The sequence below is a fragment of the Mastomys coucha genome, unplaced genomic scaffold, assembly GCF_008632895.1.
Source record: "Mastomys coucha isolate ucsf_1 unplaced genomic scaffold, UCSF_Mcou_1 pScaffold1, whole genome shotgun sequence".
NCBI classification, from domain to species: Eukaryota; Metazoa; Chordata; class Mammalia; order Rodentia; family Muridae; genus Mastomys; species Mastomys coucha.
The window spans coordinates 58,209,903-58,232,380 of NW_022196891.1; the positions used below are offsets into that span (position 1 = coordinate 58,209,903).

The 22,478-nt window shown below is 41.6% G+C and overlaps 1 protein-coding gene across 1 annotated transcript in view; it reads right to left on the minus strand.

The window, feature by feature from the left end:
- The window catches only part of Rabgap1l (RAB GTPase activating protein 1 like), a 723,114-nt gene extending 708,379 nt beyond the window's left edge, over nucleotides 1-14,735 (minus strand). The window contains exon 1 of the mRNA XM_031386689.1: nucleotides 14,612-14,735. The gene's annotated coding sequence lies outside the window, so the exon portion shown is untranslated. The remainder of the gene's footprint in view (nucleotides 1-14,611) is intronic.
- Nucleotides 14,736-22,478: the final 7,743 nt, after the last annotated feature.

Here is a 22,478-nt window from a genome sequence, read left to right on the forward strand (position 1 = left end):
CATACACACACACACACACACACACACACACACACACACAGGGAGGAAGGGGAGAAAGGAAGAAAGACAGACAGACAGAAGAAAAGAGAAAGAAAAATGGAACTGGCTACCTGAAGAAAGGAGAAACGAGAGGTAACAAAGCATTCCTCCTTCCTTTTTATTTATTCAAAGACATCTAGACAAATCACACTAAGCCTATACTAAAGTCATCCTTTAAGACAGAATAAGAACACACTCAACCAGCCAGGTATGGTGGCAAGAAGATCACAAGTTCATGACTAGCCTGGGATACAAAGTGAGTTCCAGGACACCTTGGGCTACAATGTGAGAATCTGTCTCAAAAAAGTAAGGAAGGAAGGAATGAAGGAAGAGAGGGAAGGAGGGAGGGAGAGAAAGAAGATGAGGAGGAAGACAATGACCACCACTATCAATAATGACAACCACAACATGGTCAACAAGCAATATGTTTATGGGAATCAGAAAATGTTTTCAATCCTGAGAAGTCAGGCAGAGTGTAAATGTTTCTTGAAGACTGACTTACTATTTTTATAACCTAATAAGAAATGAAGGTGATAGCCTTCAATACCTGATAGAGATGTCTGAAATTCATCTATCAGACTGCTTTTCTGTGTCTACAGGAGTGACTCTCTTTAGTGAATAACAAAATAACAAACCTACCCTGGGAGGAAGGGGGAATAGGGAAGTTATGTCTACTCAGCCCCTAAGCTCTGAAATAGTACCCAGAGCTTCTTTTGTATCATAAAAATGTTTCAGTATATAAAAGTAGAGAAAACAGTACAAGTCCTATCATGCCCATTAACTTGATCACCAAAATATGCCTAATCTCCCCACCCCCACGCCACACACAAATTTCACTCACAGACATTTCCGTGTCTAGCCCTAAAAGCTAAGGGATCTTTTATTGACATCAATAAAACCTACAATTCACAGAATGGATAAGTGAGTTCCTTTAAAAAATAGGTTATATAAAGATAAGTAGGAAGGAAGAAGTGTTAAACCTAACATTTCTTTGCTTGGATATTGATTTTGATTTTTTTTCACTTCTTTTTAGAAGTTTTATAAGATATAATTGTCATACAATTAGCTATACATTTTTAAAATGTAAATCTGGACAAGTTTTGACATAATTATGTTTCTAAGAACATCACCACCATCAAGACAGCAAGCATAGCTACCATCCCAAAGAGGTTCTTTGGGTCCATTCAGCCTCACCTGCTACATCCTCAGGCAACTATTAAGTTGCTGTTACTACAGATTAGTTTGCATTTAATGTTTTCTGGGGCTAGAAATCTAGCACGGTTATTAGAACATTTGCCTAACACACACAAAGTCCAGGGTTTGATCTCCAGCAGCACATAAACTTGGCATCTAACACCTATATATTTGCCATCTGGAGTTCAAGGCTAGTCGAGCAAATGATGTAAGAAATTCAAGATCATCTTCAGCTACATAGAGAGTTTGAAGTCACCCAGGGATGAAATCCCAACTCAAAAATATAAAATTTTCACTGGGCAGTGGTGGCACACACCTTTAATCCCAGCACTTGGGAGGTAGAGGCAGGTGGATTTCTGAGTTCGAGGCCAGCCTGGTCTACAGAGTGAGTTCCAGGACAGCCAAGGCTATACAGAGAAACTCTGTCTCGAAAAAACCAAAAAAAAAAAAAAAAAAAAAAAAATTAAAAGTTTATCTATGATGCTCTTACATATTTTCATTTAGTCTCTCAATCTCACAACATGTGTTTAATTCCTAGTCATGTGAGCCACTGAGCTTTAGCATACATGTAAGTACAGTTCCCTGGCATGTTCTGCTTCTGAGTTTTTTTATCTGGAATATGGAAATAGCCACCACCACCCCTTTTTAAGCCTGGCAAAGTATTTTTTTCAACTTTTAAAGGACCTAGCATTTATATATCTTTGGAAAAGTTCAGGGTCTTCTCTTGCCAGCTTAGTTTAACATATCTACATATCTATCTCAATTAGATAAAATTACTCTAATTCAGAGTAATTTTTAACAGTGTAAAGAAATTCTATTGAAAAGAAATCTTTTTTTAATGAAATGAATATAATTAGATACAACAAAACCATCACACTGAAGTTGGACGAGGTAAACCAACAGCAGGAAAAGAGCCCCAGGGGAAGGCACAAGAATCAGAGACCCACTTGTTCACACACTCAAAAGTCCCATAAAAATACAAAACTGGAAGCTCTAACATATACCCAGAGGACCTGTGCATACCTGTGTGAGCCCTGTGCCTGTTGCTTCACTCTGTATGAGTTCGTGTAACTTTTGCTCAATTGATTCACCTTCTCCTCTCTGGCTTTTCCACTCTTCCATGGAGTTCCCAGAGCTCTGAGGGGAGGGATTAGATAGAGATCTTCAATGTAGAGCTCTGTGTTCCAAGTGTTCTTTCTCTGCATAATATCTATCTGGGTGTGGTCTCTGTGTTTGTTTCTATCAGCTACAGGAGGAAGCTGCTCTGATGATGGTCGACCATCATCACTGACCACTGGGTATAGCAGCATATCATTAGGACTCATTTCATCACTAGTTCTTTTTCAATCTTTCAAGACTAATGTCATTTGACTTTACCCTAGGTCTCTGAGCTATCTAATTGCAGGTTCTTGGTCACCCAAGCAGTGTTGGGTAGGGTATGGATTCCATCTTGTGCAGTGAGCCTTAAATCAAATCAGACATTGGTTGGTTATTCCCATAAGCTTTGTGCCACCATTGCCCTGGCATATTTTTGCAAGCAGGACAGCATTGTTGATCAAAGGTTTTGAGGCTGGCTTGGTTGTTTACATTTCTCTCAGTCGCCTGCAGAGTACCTTTCCATACCAAAGATTCTAGAATGTAGATGTAAGGGGAAGGGGTTAAGAGAGAGAATGTAGTGAGAGACAGCTAGAATTGAGGGGCATTTGAGGGCCAATACGGAAACCTGGTGTAGTGGAAACTTCCTAAATTATACAAAGGTGATTCTAATGAAGCCTTTAAATGAGGGAGATGGAGTTCCAATTAGCCATCTCTTATACAGTGGCTGGATTATTTCCAATTGAGTTGTTGGCCAAAGGGGTCTCATGAAAATTCCCCAAACAACTCAGATTATTACCAAGACAATAGGTTGCTCTCCACAAGTCGATGGCAAGGCCCCAGTGCTGAAGACAACACCTACACAACTTATGGAACAGGGAAAGGTCAAGCTGGTGCCTACATAGGAAAGGAATCTTTTAAGATATTTTTCTTGTGCTGGAAAGATGGCTCAGTGGTTGGTAGCACTGACTGTTCTTCTAGACATCGTGAGTTCAATTCCCAGCAACCACATGGTGGCTCACAATCATCTGTAATGGGATCTGATGCTCTCTTCTGGTGTGTCTGAAGACAGCTACAATGTACTCATAAATAGAATAAATAAATCCACATACTAAGTAATTGGTTTTTTTTATCGCATACCTACTTTGTTGATCTTCTCCCTACCCCACCCCCACAGCCCTACCAGCTTCCTGCTGGTTCGTCCCCCACAATAGATCCTAACATGGGTTCAAGTCTTAAATTCTTTTCCCCTCTCCCTTAAGACTTCTTTTTCCCTCTCATAGTCCTTTTTCCACAGCTGCAGGGACTGATCTAACTGGGGCAGTAAAGGAATGAAGAATGGATAGACACACAGACAGACACAGAAAAGCCAGAGTGAGGTAATCCGGACTCTCTAATGGAGAAGCTACAGCCCTCCCCACCTCCCAGGTAGGTTATTACATACAGGTAAACAAGAACATGGGTTGTTTATTATATCGAGCTAAACAAGGACGTGGACTTATTATATGCAGCTAAACAAGAAGGCAGGTTTAGCTAATCTCATTAGGAGTAGTCTGTATGAAAACTGCCTTCAGGGTGTGAACATGAGGGGAGAAAATCTACAGGGGACATTTTGTGCATATCCTATCAGGATTCACACTTGGACCCCAAGCCAAGGAAGGTTTACCATCCCTCTGACCCTCTTCCCCTCGCTTTGGTCACCTCCACTGGGGCCAAGGCGTTGGAATCCTTGACATGGCTGTGACCATGTCAACAATACACACAATCTCAAGACCTCACTTGCTCCCTACAGTCCCCTCTCTAGATTCATGCCCTGTACCAGAACACACATAAATACACACATTAAAAATTGAAACTAGAACTCATATATGAAAAAAGCAAGCAGTAGTTATCTTTTAAGTCTGGCTTACTTAGTGATTTCCAGTTTTGTATACTTTGCTGCATATTTTCACAGAGTGTGTGTGTGGTGTGTGTGTGTATGTGTGTGTGTCTGTGTGTCTGTGTGTGCACAAGTGTGCGTGCATGCAGGCACATGTAACACATTTTATCTATTCATTCATCAATGGATATCTTTACTGGCTAGCATGAGCAGTACACAGCATGGGTGGGCAGTATCTCTGTGGTATGACTTAGCATCCTTTGGGTAACTGCCCAGGAGTGACATAGCTGGGTCATATGGTAGTTTTAATTTTAGTTTTCTGAGAAACTTTCATGCTGATTTCCATAATGTCTGCATCAGTTTACACTCCCACCAGCACTGAGTAAGGAGGAGCTCTCTGTCTCATTACAGGGAGAAGCTGTATAATCACAGAGGTAGCCTGCGTCTGTGTGGATGTGGTGTGATGTGGTGTGAGCCATCTCAGCAGGGTAATTTCCTCCCTGGTGGTTTCCCTACATCAGTTTGTCCAAGCACAGCTTTAGCAGTAAAATCCAAAATTCCTTCAAGTATTTGCAACAGACCTGGTAAAATTCTATGGTTTTGACATTTAAATGTGTGTGTGTGTGTACACATATATATGTATGTATGTGTGAGTGTGTGTATATATGTTTGTTTGTGTGTATGTGTATATGTTTGTTTGTTTGTGTGTGTGTGTGTATATGTTTGGTTGGTTGGTTGGTTGGTTTTGGTTTTTCAAGACAGAGTTTCTCTGTGTAGCCCTGACTGTTTTGGAACTCACTCTGTAAACCAGGCTGGCCTTGAACTCAGAAATCCAGCTGCCTCTACCTCCCAAGTGCTGAGATTAAAGGCATGCCCCACCACTGCCCGGCTTTCTCTAGCTGTCTTACAAGACTTTTCTTAAATCTTTTCACCTTTTGACACATTAAAAAGTAATTATAAAAATTAATTAATTAAAATAAAATGTAAATTTATAAAAAGATTTCTAAATTCTATGATAATATATCTAATATGAAGTAAATGACAATCTGTCTATATATTTCCTATTTGCTATCAATAAATAAATAAGTAAATAAATAAATGCTGTGATAATTAAACAACAAATGCTTTAGAATGTCTTAAAAGATTCTTAACACTGTATCTAATACTTCTCCAATTTTAGGATGATTCTTACTACTCCGATATGTTTTTCTGATTTGTTGGCAATAACCTCTATAGAAAACCATTAGTTTATAGGAATATCTACATTCATTTTTGTTAATCATTTCCAACTCCACATGAAAATTCAGGTTTTAGGATTCTTTGTAACCAGGACTGTCTGGTATAATTATAGTGGAAATGTATTATGCTATCAAGCTCATGATACATGAATAGAAGCTTAATAGCTCATTCTCAATAACATTTTTGTTGTTCGATTTCTTAGTCAGGAACATGAGTACCTCAAGCTAGCACTAAACTCTCTACGTAGCCAAGAATGAACTTGAACTTTTGACCTCTCTGCCTCTACCTCCTGAGTGCTAAGACTTCAGACCACCATGCATATACCACCATGAAAACAGAACACTGAAAACAGAACACTGAAAACAGAATCCAAGACATGCTATGCATGCATTCTACCAACTGACCCACATTCTCCATTCTTTATACCTTTTGGTATATATTAAACTATGCAATCATTTCTAATTGAAGTCTATCACCGATTTGTGCCTAACTTTGAACACATACCCTTTCCCCCCTAATATAACTGACATTTTTCTTCTGTGTCCCACAAGAACTAAGACATCCAGTTTTGTCTACCTATGACCCCTTTTATATTTACATTGTTCATAACAGATTTTCTCCCCTAGATGATGAGCTCACTGGCAAAAACATGAATCATGTCTTTTTTGTAGGCACTCCTTGGGTATTATTATGTGAACGATAGAATGAGTAAAAACATCCACAAAACTATGCTAGAAATTTCTAAGTTGTTTCTCTTCTCAGTGAAATAAGACAGCAGGTTATTGAGTTTTCTTATTGAGTTGGCTGAACATTTGTCTTTCTCTTGTTTCAAGTGGTTCCTAAACACTTGCTGCACTATCCATATTCTCCTTCCATTTAAGTAACAGAACTCAAGATTTACTCAAGATTAAAGGAGCAAAGACTTTGGCCTCCCTTGTCACCATGAAATTAGCAACTGGGTGAACTTTCCTTCAAAGAGAAGAATTGAGCTCTTCTTTCTCTCTCTCTTCTCTCCTACTGCTTAGAAAATAGATGCAGTGCTGTTATCTAACAGCCATCTTGAACTAAAGCACAGGGGCCACCCTAAGAGTTAAAAGAGTTTCATAATAATACAATCCCTTTAAAATTGAAATTCTCCATTTAGATCCATCCTATCTGTACCAATAGCTAATGTAAGAACTTTGAATGAGAGGCTGGAGAGATGGCTCAGCAATTAAGAGCCATTACTGCTCTTGCAGAGAACTTGGATTCAGCTCCCAGCACCCACGTGGCACCTCATCATTTGTAACTCTAATTCCAGAAGATCCAGCACGGTCTTCTCACCTCTCCAGGCTCCTGTACATGCACACACATACACACATACTCATGCACACACACACTGGTGGTATACAAAAATTCAGGTATACATAAAATAAAAACAAATGTTTTCTTTAAAAAAATATAAGAAGTAAGTTTGGGCTGCGAAGATGGTTAAGTCATTAGGAGTGCTTGTTGTTCTTTCAGAGGTCGTGGGTTCGGTTCTCAGCACCCACATACTACCCTACATTCTCTTAAGGCCTCCAGGGCACCAAGCATGTACTCAAACACACATAGACAAAATACTCATACATGTATAAAATACACGTACACATATAAAGTAAGTGTAAAAAAAGTAAGCTTGCATGAGTATTTTAATAATTTTTTTTTCAATAACCATGACTGGGCCAGACAAACAGCCCATCAAGTAAAAGTGCTTGCTGCAGAAGCCTTCTGACCTTGGTCCAATCCCAGGAACAGGCAATAGAAGAGGAGATAGCCAAAGTTGTCCTCTGATCACCATGCCACAGCGCGCGTGTGCACACACACACACACACACACACACACACACACACACACTCGAGCAATGCTCAAACAAAATAAAAATAAATAGCATTTTTAAATAAATAAAATTCACTAAGTAAAAATGGCTAACTTGGTATTTTTTTCATTACCTGTACTTGCCTTTCATTGCCCATGCCATTTGATTGAACTTCTTAATTGCAACCTTTCTCTTTTTATCAGCACATACTAGAAGATTAATGACTTCTATTATGACTTTTTCATGTAAAGTGTAAGATTTTATTTTTGTACAGAGGGGGGTTTGGCTTTTTTTTTCTTTTTTTTTTTTAGCTTGTTCATTTGTTTTAACAACACTGGGGTCAAAGGTTTACTTCTTACATAAAGACTGCTTTGCATTTTATTATTTCAGGATGCTACCGTAGTTGTTGGTGACTAGAACTGGTGCCGGAATTGTAAGCTTTTGTTTCATAAATGTGGGATGCTTTCAAGGTTCTGAAGGTCTCCCCCTTCCAATGGAAAATTCTCTGTGTTCATTACATTAGACCAGTGTGACTTGGGAGACACAGTCAAAACATAAATGTATTCTTGAATTATGTCAGTGAGTGAAACTGTCCCCCTGCACTCTGGTGCAAATTCCAGCAAATCTCATGACTTTTCAGTTTGCTCATGGAAAATATAGTGTAGGTGCTGCCTCCCCCTAAGGCAGGGTTTAGGGGGGCAGCATTGGATGTGAGGGAGACAAGGCTTTTATAGCTCACAGGTTTCCAAATGGAGATTTTTCCAGCAAATTAAATAGACAGGGTTACAGGAGCAGGATATAAAGATATACATTAATCCTAATGACCTCCTGAAATAAGGACGTAGTTGCAAGGTATTCAAAAAAATAAGTAGTCATATAAGCTTTTGAAACAAAGTTAGAATTGCAAGATGGTTATAAACAATTTTTTGAAACAAAGACATGATTGTCACTACTCGAACAAGAAGTACAGAAACATTTATAGTTAGGGTGGGGCATAGCCCAATCCTTGGGAAACAGGGGTTAATCATAAACTGGAATGAACCTAGTTTGTCTTTAGGTCTAAAATGGTGGCAGGCTGGTTCTTCACTTACATCTTTAAATCACAAAAATATAACCTCAATTGAGACTCAGACATGAAAGCTTTAGGGCAGTGGTTCTCAACCTGTGGGTCTCGACCCTTACAGGAATTGTATGTCAAATATCCTGCGTATCAGATATTTACATTACAATTCATAGCAGTATTGTAAATACAGTTACGAAGTAGCAACAAAATAATTTTATGGTTGGGGTCAGCACAACATGAGGAACTGTGTTAATAGGTTGCCATATCAGTAAAGGTTGAGAAGCACTGAATTAAAGAAAAGGAATGGAAGCAATTTTCTTTTCTTCTATTTTTTTTCTTTCTTCCTTAAGTTCTCTCCTTCTCAGTGACTGATGTTATGGATTGGGGTTGGAGGTCAGGAAGAGGGGAAAAAGGAAAGAGAGTTGGGTAGATCCTAATTGTGTGGCCTGCAGTAACATGGCTTTGAACTCTCTGGGACTGACAGGTCCCTTGTGGGCATTTATGTGGGTGTCTCAGGGCTTGATGTCTGAAGAGTACAACTCCTTTACCTTCTGTGACATGGGCTTTATACTTTATTTTTCTTGATGCTACTTCTCCATTACCACAAGGACTTGTTTGTCTTGTCTGGGGGGTGTGATGCTTGCTTGCTTGCTTGCTTGATTGATTGATTGATTGATTACTTGCTTGCTTTTCATCTTTGCCATCTTGTTTTCTACAACTCAGTTGACATTCCAGGCAGTGTTTGAAGGCAAAAGTGTAAGGGATCCCCATATTGGCTTTCTCTCCTAGGTAACCTATAATCTGGCCCATCACATGTATTATGTATCCTTTCTCTTGACCAACAGAAGGGGCTGACTGTTTCTAACATAATTGGGTATATCTTCCCCAGTTTAAAAAAAAAAAAGCTGCTAAGCATTCACTTTCTGGCCTTCAAAATTCTCACAAGAAGCCTACCAAATATAGTTCTCTAAGATTCCGTAAGGAGACCTCAATTGAAGGAAAAAATCAGCTCTTCATCCTACTGAGAGGGGCAAAGGAATGCATAGCAAGACTCTCTACAGATTACCTCTCTCTCACTCTCACACTCTCTCACTCTCTCTCTCTCTCTCTCTCTCTCTCACACACACACACACACACACACACACACACACTCGCTCACACACTCACATTTTCTCTGTTTCTCTCATACACACCTACTCTCTCTCTCACACAAACTCTCTCTCTCTCACACACACACACATTCTCTCACTCAAACTCTCACACACACACATACTCTCTCTCACTCATACTCTCTCTCACACACACACACTCTCACTCACATTCTCTCTGTCTCACACACACGCACTCTCTCACATACACTCTCATATATACACACTCACTCTCACACACACACACTCTCACTCACACACTCTCTCACTCACACTGTCTCTCTCTCACACACACACTCGCTCACACACACTCTCTCACATTCTCTCTTTCTCTCTCATACACACACACTCTCTCTCTCCTCAAACTCTATTTCCCTCTCACACACACACACATTCTCTCACTCAAACTCTATCTCTCACACACACATACTCTCTCTCACTCACACTCTCTCTCACACACATACTCTCTCTCACTCACACTCTCTCTCACACACACTCTCTCACTCAAACTCTCTCTCACACACACACACATACTCTCTCTCACTCACACTCTCTCTTTCTCACACACACACTCTCACTCACATACACTCTCATATATACACACTCACTCTCACACATACACACACTCTCTTACACATACTCTCTCTCTCTCTCTCTCTCTCTCTCTCTCTCTCTCTCTCTCTCTCTCTCTCTCTCACACACACACACACACACACACACACTATTTCCACTGATTGACCTTTGTGGTTTTTAGCCAATGGAAACTTGCTTTGAATTTCTGCTTGGTGCTCCAGCACTTTACTCTGAATTTCACACCTCCTGCAACCTGCTTAGGTCAGAAGTTTCTGGTCAGCCTTCTGCTACATTTCTTAAAGCTTTAAGATCCTCTTACCCTGCCGGGCGGTGGTGGTGCATGCCTTTAATCCCAGCACTTGGGAGGCAGAGGCAGGTGGATTTCTGAGTTTGAGGCCAGCCTGGTCTACAGAGTGAGTTCCAGGACAGCCAGGGCTACACAGAGAAACCCTGTCTCGAAAAAAACAAAAACAAAAACAAAAAAACAAACAAACAAACAAACAAAAAAGATCCTCTTACCCACCTAAGTTATCAACTGTGTCTTTAATTCATTCCTACGTTCTCTTTTCCACTCTACCTCAAATTCCTGCAGCTACAAGAAACATTCCTCTAACAGACTTTGTCTCAATTCTTTGTCTTAAGATAAAATCTATTTTTTTCATAATGCAAATTTAACTGTCCTGTTTAAAATCATTTTGTTAAAAGTCAAATGTCCCTCTAGATAGATGACTAGCTCCTTAGTTTTTATTGAATAATTTCACTAAATATTTTATGCCACTTACTACTAAGGTCAACTTTTGAATACTTTAACTCTTCTCCAAAGGCTTTGGTTTCCTTCAAAATGGTTAAACAAAGGAAAGGAATAGAAATACAGGTATATAATGCACTCATACCCCTGCCGTGGTTCCCCTTCTGAATCTCCCTCCTATCAGAATAAAACATAACAACCTTGGGCTGGGGAGTGGTTAAAGAACTTGCCACATAATGACATGAGTTCAAAGATAGGAAGATCTCAGGGCTTGTTGGCCAGCCAATCTAGTCAAACAAGGGACCTCCTGGTTCAGTGAGAGACCTTTTCTCAAAATATGAGATGAAGGGTCTGGCGAGGTGGCTCAGCAAAAAAAGTGTTTGCTGTGAAAGCCTAGTGACCTGAGTTTGATTCCTGGAACAGACATAAAAGTGGCAAAGCGTGCCTGTGTCTTTTCCCACACTAATAACACATTAAAATGGGTGCATATGCTCACATGAGCACATGTATACATGACTCACACACATACATATCATGCACATACTAGAAGGCTATATATAAACATATATATCAACTTCATTTCTCTTTTCTTACACATCAAAATTCTGCCTTTTAAATGATATTTATTTCAAGGTCCTGTCCTCCCTTCCTGGTCAACTATTGTGTAATTTTTATCTGGTCACACTGTTTAAATTGAACACATACTTATCTTCTTAGTTTTGGGTTTTTTTTTTTTTTTTTTTTTTTTTTTTTTTTTTTTTTTTTTTTGAGACAGGGTTTCTCTGTATAGCTCTGGCTGTCCTGGAACTCACTCTGTAGACCAGGCTGGCCTCATACTCAGAAATCTGCCTGCCTCTGCCTCCCAAGTGCTGGGATTAAAGGCGTGTGCCACCACCATCCAGCTAAAGTACTTCTTATTTAAGCGGTACCATTTAAGTATTAGGAATGCAACAATCATTTTTTTAGTTATTTATTTTATGTATGTGAGTATACTTTCACTGTCTTCAGACACACCAAAAGAGGGCATTGGATCCCATTACAGATGGTTGTGAGCCACCATTTGGTTGCTGGGAATTGAACTCAGGACCTCTGGAAGAGCAGTCAGTGCTCCTAACTGCTGAGCTATCTCTCCAGCCCACAACAATAAATTTTACAGAAGAAATCTAAGCTCTCAGGCAAACATCATCAATAAACAATTAAAAATCAGAGTTTATAGTGTCAGGCAGTAGTCAGTGCAAGGAGAAGTAGAGCAGTAGACAGTGTCTTGCAGACAGAGTTGTCAGGAAAGACCTCTCTCTGAAGAGTCTGTAGATCCTAAGCAGGTGAGGACTGGTTAACAACAAACGCCCTGAGATGACAGCTCTTGATGCTCCTGAAAAACAGCAGGAAGCTCTGTATGGAGGAGACCAGGAGGAAAGGGAAAGTGTCAGGAAGCAAATTTGGGGAAGTAGTTGTCATCCAAGATGACAGAGGGCTTAGAAGACCATGAAAAGAGCTTGGGTTTTATTCTGAGTTAATGGAAGGCCATGTTGAGTAATAAGATTAGCTCTGTGCTTTGATAAGGCCAATGTTTCTGCAGTGTTGAGGACTAACTGTGCAGAAGCAAGGACCTGAATTAGAAAGCTAGCTTAAATGACTAGATAAAACACAATGGTAACTTAAAGCAGCAATGGCATGCTGGTGCATGCCTGTACACCCTAGAAGCAGAGACTGGCAGATCTCTGAGTTCAGGGCCACCCTGGTCTATAGAGTTCCAGGACAGCCATGGTATAAAGAGAAACCCTGTCTCCAGAAATCAAAAATAAATAAGTAAATAAATCTTAAAGATTACAGGAAAGTTGTAAAAACAAAAATTCTCCCCTTAGTCATTGAAGAATAATAAACAAATGCTGGGGAGGTGGCTCAGCAGTTAAGAGCTCTGGCTGCTCACAGAAGACCTGGGTTCAAATCCCAGCACCCACATGCTTGCTCACAACCATTCATAACTCTAATTCCAGGGAATCTACCACCCACTCTGGCATTGAGGCATACTAGCTATGCACAGGTACACATGGAAACAAAATATTCACACATAGAACAACAAATTAATTATTTTTAAAAATAATCTGGGTGTGGTGGTGCATGCCTTTGATCCCATCACTGGGAGGCAGGGGCAGGCAGATCTCTGTGAGTTCAAGGCCTGGTCTACAAAGCAAGTCCAGGATAGGGCTCTGTTACCTAGAGAAACCCTATTTCTAAACTCTCCCTCAACATAAAATAATAATAATAATAATAATAATAATAATAATAATAATAATAAACCCAATAATAACATAATAAGAAAGTTCACCCAATGCCCTACCACTCTAGTAGTCATTAAATGAATAAGGAATGGCATTTTCCTTTATAAACACAGCACACACACACACACACACACACACACACACACACACACACGCATGCGCGCACACATAAACAACTGCTCGTGCTCAAATAGCATCAAATACAGAATTTTAGGGTCTGGAGATTTACCACAGCAGGTAGAATGCTTGCCTTTAATTTCAGCCCTTTTTTTTTTCTTTTAAAAATATTTTTTTTACTCTTTTTTTAATTAGGTATTTTCTTTATTTACATTTCAAATGTTATCCCCTTTCCTCATTTCCCCTCTGAAAACTCCCCATCCCATCCCCCCTCCCCCTGCTCATTAACCCACCCACTCCTGCTTCCCTTTCCTGGCATTCCCCTACACTGAGGCAGTGAGCCTTTACAGGACCAAGGGCCTCTCCTCTCATTAATGTCCTAAAAAGCAGAGAAAGAATCACAAATTCAAAGTCATCCTCAGCTACATAGAGAATTTGAGACTGGACTAGGAAACCAGAGTAAGGCTCTCAAAGTCGAGGGAGGGGCACCGCTCCTCTGAGCCTGGGTAGAGATACAGTGTAAGGGTCAAGGGGCATCCACCGGGTGATTCCAAGCTGCATCTTTAGCAGCTTGCTGTGTAGTAAGGGCATGTTTAAGAGAGCTTCTCTAGCCCGGCCTAAGTGTCTAAATCTATGTCTGGCCTGTAGAGTCTAGCTGCCTGGGACCAAGCCCAGCTACATGGCCACACAAATGCCATCAGGAACCAACTGTGGGTGGCAATCTTGTCCCCCAGTATCCCTGATCGGAGAAAACCCGCCTCTCAAAACGAACCAGTGGCTGAAACTGGTGTAGGTACCGATGGGATATGTGTGCAAAACCCATGATACACACAATGGCCATTTTGTGACCCTCGAGAGTGTGTGGTTTCCCAGAGAAGAGGAGCCAGAGGGGGCCTTCCAACCAGCCCAACTCCTGAGGTGACCCTACTGAGAAGTCTGGAGGCTTTTAAACATTGCAATGTTGTCCCGCCAAAGGCTGTCTGTTCCACTTCCTGAACCAAAGATCAAGGTGACCCTAGTATTTTAGCATGTACGACAGATCGAAAGACTTATCTAGACACAGCAGCCAGCAAAGGCCATCAAGGATCTGATGCCCCAGTTTCTAAAAGGCCTAAGCGTTCCTTCACGTGAACCACACTGTTCACTGCCCCCGAAACCGGCTAACATTCTGCTTGTTAGAGGAAGGGCAGTCTAGCTGTCCGATTCTGAAGCTGACTACTTGGGGGAAAACCTTCTACCGCTGGGAACATCTACAGAAAAACCGGCCTGATGATGCATCGCTACCCCCAGGACCGTTTTCCCTCCGAGGACTTCGGCCAGTGCAGTCTGTAGAGAGGAATCTGGAGCACACTGTGCTGACTTTTTAACCCACCTTCCGAGCCCTGCAGCACTCTTACCTACACAAGGAAGTCTGCGATCAGGAAAGAGCAGTCAGGGCTCCCTTTCGCCCCTCTGCACACTCTCCAGTGGAGAGAATCCCGCTGAGAGGACCTTGCCCTTCCTCTGGAGCCTTGACGATTTCTTCAGCTTTCTACCGAGAATATTTTGAGCCTCAACTGACATTCCTCACATCCCCTTTTGAGACATCCTGTTGACCTTTTTTTCTGCATTCTGTTTCCCCCTCCCTCTATAGTGAGATCTCATTTCAATATCCTATTTTTTTTTTTAATACCAGAAAACAAAACTAAACTGAAAAAAAAAAAAAGGCTGTATATTACCACCATGCAATCCTTGGGCTTTCTTGAAGATAGAATGCCTTTTATTTATTTATTTTTGTGAGAGTGCCCTTTATATATAAATGATTCAGTTAGAATCATGTATTCCCTTCACCCATTATTTCTCTCCAGTCTCCTTTGCCCAAGAACAATTTCGTACATTGTCTCTGGTATTCATTAGCTTGACTCTTGGGACGCTCACAAGCCTTTTATCTTAAGATACATCTAACAATCTGTACTTCTGCAAATTTCACTATAGTTAGATACATATTAAGAACTTCTATTGGGGATATCCCACACAGATTCTGTTCTCCTCCTGCTACTATAGCCTATTGGGTGTAGACGTACACTTTAAAACTTGTTTCGGTTTTGCTGATATTTATTTGAATCCTTTGATTAAAGTGATATCTTACAAGCTCCTGCACTTTGAAGTTTTTTTTTTCTTTTTCCCCTTTGTGGTATGCATTTTCTGTAAAGGCCTTTTGAAACTCTTTATAATCACTCTCCAACTCAAACTTACATCTTTATCTTTTATTAACTTTTGTCTATATTGACTCATGACTTATCATTTTACTTAATAGCTTCTAATCTGTTCTTGTTGTTTCTTGTTTTAAGTAAGATCTTACTATGTAGCCCAGGTTAGCCTCAAACTTGGACCCCTCCCCGTTCAGCTTTCTGATAGGAATGGACATCATGCCTAGCTCTAATCTACTCCTATAGTTATTTAATTTAATGTTCAAATTGTCCAAAGACTTTGGCCACTGGAAACTCCTGCAGGCTGACTTTTGGGTTTTGGTTGGTTGGTTGGTTGGTTAGTTGGTTGGTTGGTTGGTTGGCTGGCTTTACATCGCCCCCTACTCTTGGGGGCCCTTTTCTTTTTGATGTTCTAAGCTTATCTTACGCTGTTGCTGCCCCAGCGATGGAATCCGCTGTCTGTCTAAGAGGCCTGTCTGTTGTTTTTGTGGAGGATCACATGATAAAAAGTAATGTGTTCCCTCGTCACTAAGATGCTGCTGCTTGCTCCTGAGGCCTCTCAGTGGTTGAAGCTAGGGAACATCACAATAGAATACAAGAATAATAGATACATGTAATGTATCAATGCCACTTTTTATATCTATATGGTGTTAAAGACAGATTCACACAAATACCTTCTAATCTGGAGTCACGGGGATTATTCTAGTTGTCTTCTTTCCCATCCAATGGTGGGAAACCTAGCTACAACTTTTTGGTAGAATTATGTATATAATTAACTCCTTTTTAAGCAATGACTCATTGTCACCATCGCTCCCCTCCCTGACCTGATGCCTTCCTCACCCCACTCAGCCCTTAACCCCCAGTCCTGCCTGTCCCTCCTGTGAGAATGTCCTCCTCGGTCTATTTAACTTGTCTGTTTGTATGTCTGTCTGTCTGTTCTGCACCAAGGTCCCACTATGTAGCACAGACTAGTCTCAAAATCAAATGCTGCTATTCCAAGCATTTGCCACCATGTCTGGCCCTCCCTAGGCTTTGAGCCTCATGCACAGCAACTTTTCTCTGTGGATACCTAATAGGCTATGCCAGGTTCTCTCTGTTCAGGCTATGGCTATATGCTAGGAGACATCTTTTGTAAATTCTGTCCTTTTCCACAATGGGCTCCAAAACCCTACTCTAAGCTTCTATGACAGTCCCACGTTAGACCAAAATATCTGATGGCTTCTAGATCAGATTCCAGAGTCAGGATTAAGGGGACAGAAGAAAGATAAAGAGAAGTATAAACTCCATGCATACATATACATGCATGCATGCATGCATGCATACATACATACATACATATGATTTAAGAAGATCTGTGTGTGTGTGTGTGTGTGTGTGTGTGTGTGTGTGTGTGCTGTGAAGTTAACTGAGAGCTCCTGGAGGATAAAGAGAGAAAAGAGAACAGAGTCCAGAGCCTGGGGACACTCCAAGCTTTGACCTTTCTCAGTCATAAGGAGGAACCAACAAAGTTAAACTGTGAAGAGGCCAAAAACAGGGGAAAACCAAAAGAAGTTTCTTGGAAGCTAATGTGTTCCAAGAAGATCATTCGTCTTAGCTACTGTGTGATGTCGAGGGAGATAAAGACAGAGATCAGCACTGGGCTTAGTGATATGCAGGTGCCTCACTAGGGAACAACGGATTTCAATAGCCTTGCTGGAGTAGGTGGCCCTGGAAAGGCTGGGTGGGGGTGAGAAACCCAGAATTCTCGAGACTTTGCCTATTAAAAGGAGTGAAGAAATGAAACAGTAGCTAGAGGATGTGTTTAAAAGACTTCATTAAATAAGAGACGTTAACTGTATTTAATCTATTAATCACCCTACCAAAAGAAGCAGTGAATCGGACAAGGAAAGATATGGGATAATTAAAGAGCAAAAAATAACTAAAGACCCAAAGCACAGAAGACAGTTATGTCTAGGTCTCATTACGAAACAGGAACAGTTCAGCTTTCCTAACATAAGGGCAGATAAGACATAAGTAGGTGGGGCAGAGGTGGTGAGAGGATGGAATTTCTCTCTTCTTTCTTTGAGAAGCAAGGTCAACAGCTGAGATGAAGCATCAACAGAGAGGCTAGACGATTAGCAGTGTTATCTGGGGGAGTGGGAGAAGCCAATGACCTAAGGGCATGCAAAGAATTGCTGGACCACATGGAGTAGCCTGTTGAGGCTTGAAGTCGTAATTTAAAATTTAGTTCAATCAGCGTGATAATTTGTTTTCTCCACTTTAGGCACTGAACAAGAGGGGAAGCTGTGTTTCACCACCTGGGGATTTTGCCAGGTCAGTACCAAGAGAGAAAAAAGCTAGTGTATTGAGGGGTCAGTCTCTCTTGGTCGGGTGGTTATTGCTGTAAAGAGACACCATGACCAAGGCAACTCTTATAAAGGCAAACACTTAATTGGGGCTGGTTTACAGTTTCAGAGATTTAGTTCATTATCATCATAGTGGGAAGCATGGCAGCGTTCAGGCAGACAATGGTGCTGGAGAAGGAGCTGAGAGTTCTGCATCTTAATTGGAAGGCAAGAAGGGAGACTTGGTATCCTCAGTCAGCTAGGAGGAAGCCCTCCCTCTGCCCCTCCCACAATGGGTAGAGCCTGAGTATAGGAGACTTCCAAAGCCACCCCACAGCCACACACTTCCTCCAACAAAAGGCCACACAACACAAGGTCCCACCACTCCCTATGGGCCAAGCGTGTTCAAACCACCGCAGGGTCAGATTGCTCATAATACAAACCATTTCATGGGAAGGGTTTGTAAATGTTAATTATATACAGTTTAATCGATTTAAACAAAAATTTAGCCAGATGTGGTGGCACACACCTTTAATCTCAGCACTTGGATGGCAGAGGCAATGAGATCTCAGTGATTATGAGGCCAGCCTGGATGACATAGTGAATTCAGGCTTCCTAGGAATGCATAGAGGAACCTATCTCAAAAAACAATTTAGAATAATTGTAGATTAATCATTATGATATGTGTATATTTAAAGATATGTAAAAATATCTTCTTAACTACAATCTTCAATCAGAGTGGACATAATAATTATTCATGTTAAACAAATATTAGTTGTTTGGAAGCCAATATCATCATCGTGATCATCATCATCAATATTATTTTTTTTTAAACCTTTCATTGGTTATTTGTGAATTCCACATCATGCACCCCAATCTCACTCATCTCTTCCTCCTCCCCTGTACACATCCTCCACCCTTGCAACCTCCCCCCACCCAAAAGAAAAAAACTTGAATCGTGGAAACTGAGTGAGTCACAGTGTGTCCCACAGTATACCACATACCTTTGCTTGCGAATGTTCATTACAATGAGTCATTGGTCTTGATTGGGGCCTCTGGCTCCTGCTACACCATCACTACTGGATGGTCACTAGGACTCCTCTCAGCTATCCTGTTGTGTCATGGAGATCCTGCTGCTTTGGATCTGCAGGACTGATCCCTTCACATGCTCCCACAGTTCAGAGACAGCATAGATGTTGGGATGGGCCAACTCAAGGCCCTGGATATGGGCCTAGGTGGTAGTTGAGCTGGTCAACTTGTTAGGTCTCTGGAACCCACCCCACCAGGGCAAGCTCCCCAGCACTTCCCTGGCTAGCTCACCCAGTGCTTCAGTCAGCAAGGGGCAGGGCTAGCTCTCCTGCCCTCAGGACAGGCTCACCTGCACCCATGCTAGCAGACCTGGTTCTTTTATGCTGCCCAAGAGAGTTGTAAGGTCTTATCTCTGGAGTGTTACAACCAGTGAAGGGCAGGACCAGCTCTCCTCCCTAGCATAAATAGTGAGGGGTTGCAGAGGGCATCTCTCCCTCACCCATGATACCACAGGGCCGATGAGTGGCAGGGCCAGCTCTTCCACGTTCGCCCCCTCAGGGCAGCTTACCTGCAACTCCTACAACCGGAGCCAGCTCTACTGTGCTTCTTGGTTGAGGTGCTGGGCCCACTCTCCTGATTACTGCAGGGACAGCTCTCCTGCTCTTACACCTTTGGAACTGGCTTACCCATGATGTCCAGGTAAGGGGCGGGACCAGCTCTGCACAGACATCAACATGGCCCCAAGCAGCAGACCAGAACAGGAACATCCACCTGGCTTTTGCTGCAGAGCCCCAGGCCCAGACATGGCTCTTGGTGGCAACATGGACTGGGACCTCACCATGGCCTTAGGTGGTATTGCCAGCTACTCATATTAGTCTGTTCCTCACTACCCTCAAGGCTCCAGTTCTTCTTGTCTTCATTGTGCACAGTCCTTCTGCTTCTCTTTCTCATCCATCTCTCCAAGCCTTACTTGCTCATCTTAGTGATGCCCTAGGCCTCTGGGTGTCTAGGATCATCTCAGGAGTGCTATGCCCCATCTTAGTGTTGCACTGGGCAGTGGTCTGCCAGCCCTTACCACATGGTCCCAGGCTGGGGATCATCTTGGGCGTGGTCTGCCTGCTTGGTCCCTGGCTGGGTGATTTCAGGGGTGCTTCACCCTCCTGGGCTTCATGGTCATCAATATTATCATTATACAATAGTATTTTTGGCTCTGATAAATGCTGTTCTTATTGTAAACTGGATATAGTTTAGGAATTTCTGGACTGAACTTTTCCTCTTTGTATCTGGGACCTGTCTTAGTTTGGGTTTCCATTGCTGTGAAGAGACACCATGACCAAGGCAACTCTTATGAGGAACAGCATTTAATTAGAGCTGGCTTACACTTTCAGAGGTTTAGTCTGTTATCATCATGGCAAGAAGCAGAGCAGCATCCAGGCAGACACGGTGCTGGAGAAAGAACTGAGGGTTCCACATCCTGATTCAAGGGCAGCCAGGAGAAGACTGTCTTCCAAACAGCTAAGGGGAGGGTCTCCAAGCCCACCCCCACAGTGAAACACTTCCTCCAACAAGGCCGCACCTCCTCTAACAAGGCCATACCTAATAGTGCCACTCCCAAGCCTATTAAAGCCAGCACTGGTCCATTAACTTAAATGTTTCCACTCACTCTCTGTTCCATCCTTAGGCACCATTATTAGTTCATCAATTTTATGACCTTGCTGTCAGGCAGCGTAACTAAGTCAATAGGGGGATAAATAAACACTGGCTGTGAGAATAGCTACAGATAGATGGCAGATGACTCCACTTTTGACACCAAGGTGTTCTTAGGGCCTCAGTCTAGTTACTAGGCTGGCCATGGCTTTTATATACTCACTACGCAAACAACTGCCATGCGTTGTCTCAGTGGACAGACATGAACATGAGAGTTTGGGATTTCAAACTCTTGGTCCTCATAAGCTCCCTGAACAGTGGGCTGGATGAAGCATGCATTCAAAGAGCTCTATAATGACGTATACATAAGAATTATCGTTAATACAAATAAATGCTACAGTTACACAAAATGGAATTCTGTTATACACAGAAGGCATTTATGTTTAAAATAGCAGATTAGAATAAGATATACTTGACAGAAGGAACAAGAGCAAAAATAGTGGAGGAAAAAGGGGGGGTGGGTGACAAGAATAAAATGTTTAAAAATCATTTGAGGCAGTGGTGGCACACGCCTTTAATCCCAGCACTTGGGAGACAGAGGCAGGCGGATCTCTGTGTTCAAGGCCAGCCTGGTCTACAGAGTGAGCTCCAGGACAGCCAAGACTATACAGAGAAACCCTGTCTTGAACAAACAAACAAACAAACAAAATAAAGAACAAAAGAAAGAAAGAAAGAAAGAAAGAAAGAAAGAAAGAAAGAAAGAAAGAAAGAAAGGAAAGAAGGAAGGAAGAAGAAAGAAAGAAAGGGCCTGGAGAGATGGCTCAGCGGTTAAGAGCACCGACTGCTCTTCCGAAGGTCCTGAGTTCAAATCCCAGCAACCACATGGTGGCTCTCAACTACCCATAATGAAATCTGACACCTGGTGTGTCTAAAGACAACTACAGTGTACTCATTTATAATAATAAAAATCATTTGGTAGCAATAGCAAAAAAAAAAAAAAAAACTCCATTCACTGAGCAGCATCAGCGTCCCAAGTCCTTGTGTTAGGTGTGTGCACATGCAGACGGTTGTATATGGAACTTTATGTCCTTCAGATCCTAACAATCTCTCTCATCTATTTCAAAATACTCAAATGGTTGGGCTGGCGAGATGGCTCAGCGGGTAAGAGCACTGACTGCTCTTCCGAAGGTCTTGAGTTCAGATCCTAGCAACCACATGGTGACTCACAACCACCCGTAATGAGATCTGACGCCCTCTTCTGGTGCATCTGAAACAGTGCATTATACCTGAGCGAATGGGGCCGGAGCAAGTGGGGCCAGTCCTGAGTTCAATTCCCAGCAGCCACACACATGATGTCTCACGGCCATCTGTACAGCTACAGTGTACTCATACACATAAAATAAATAAAATAAATCTTAAAAAAAAAAATACCTGAATGGGAGAGTTTGGTTCATTTTGGCTATACTACTAACACTCAGTCAAAGTGACTATTTCTAGGGCGTATGATCTGTGGAAATCAGGCTCAATGTGTTAGAAGAGCTGAAAGTGATGTGTAGTTCATTAAGAAGATAAAGAGAAGTCTTGTAAGGACAGTATACTTTTTTAAAAAGATTCAAGCTGTAATGAGAGCTTGAGCCTCTGCTTTTCCCGTGTGACTTTCCTTGGAAATGCTTCCGTACTCTTCGTCTCATCTGGAAAGTGCAGGCAGTGGTACTCCAGAGGCAGAGGCAAGCAGATATTAGAGTCAAGGCCAGCAAGTCCCAGGATAGCCAGGACTACACAGAGAAAACCTGTCTCGAAAAACCAAAATATATAGAAAAATGTAGATGTAGGTATAGATAAATGTATATGTGTGTATATATGTGTGTGTGTGTCTATATATATATATTTGAAAATTGAAACTTAAAAATTATAAAAGTCTTGTAAAATGGGGAGTAGATGGTATAAATCTGGCAATCTAGGTTCAAGTTTTGTTGTGTCTTTTTTTTTTTTTGCTTTGTTTTATAAATCAGATTTGTTATTAAAATCTTGTGACTTTACTTATTTATTCTTCCTATAGGTACCTTTTATACATA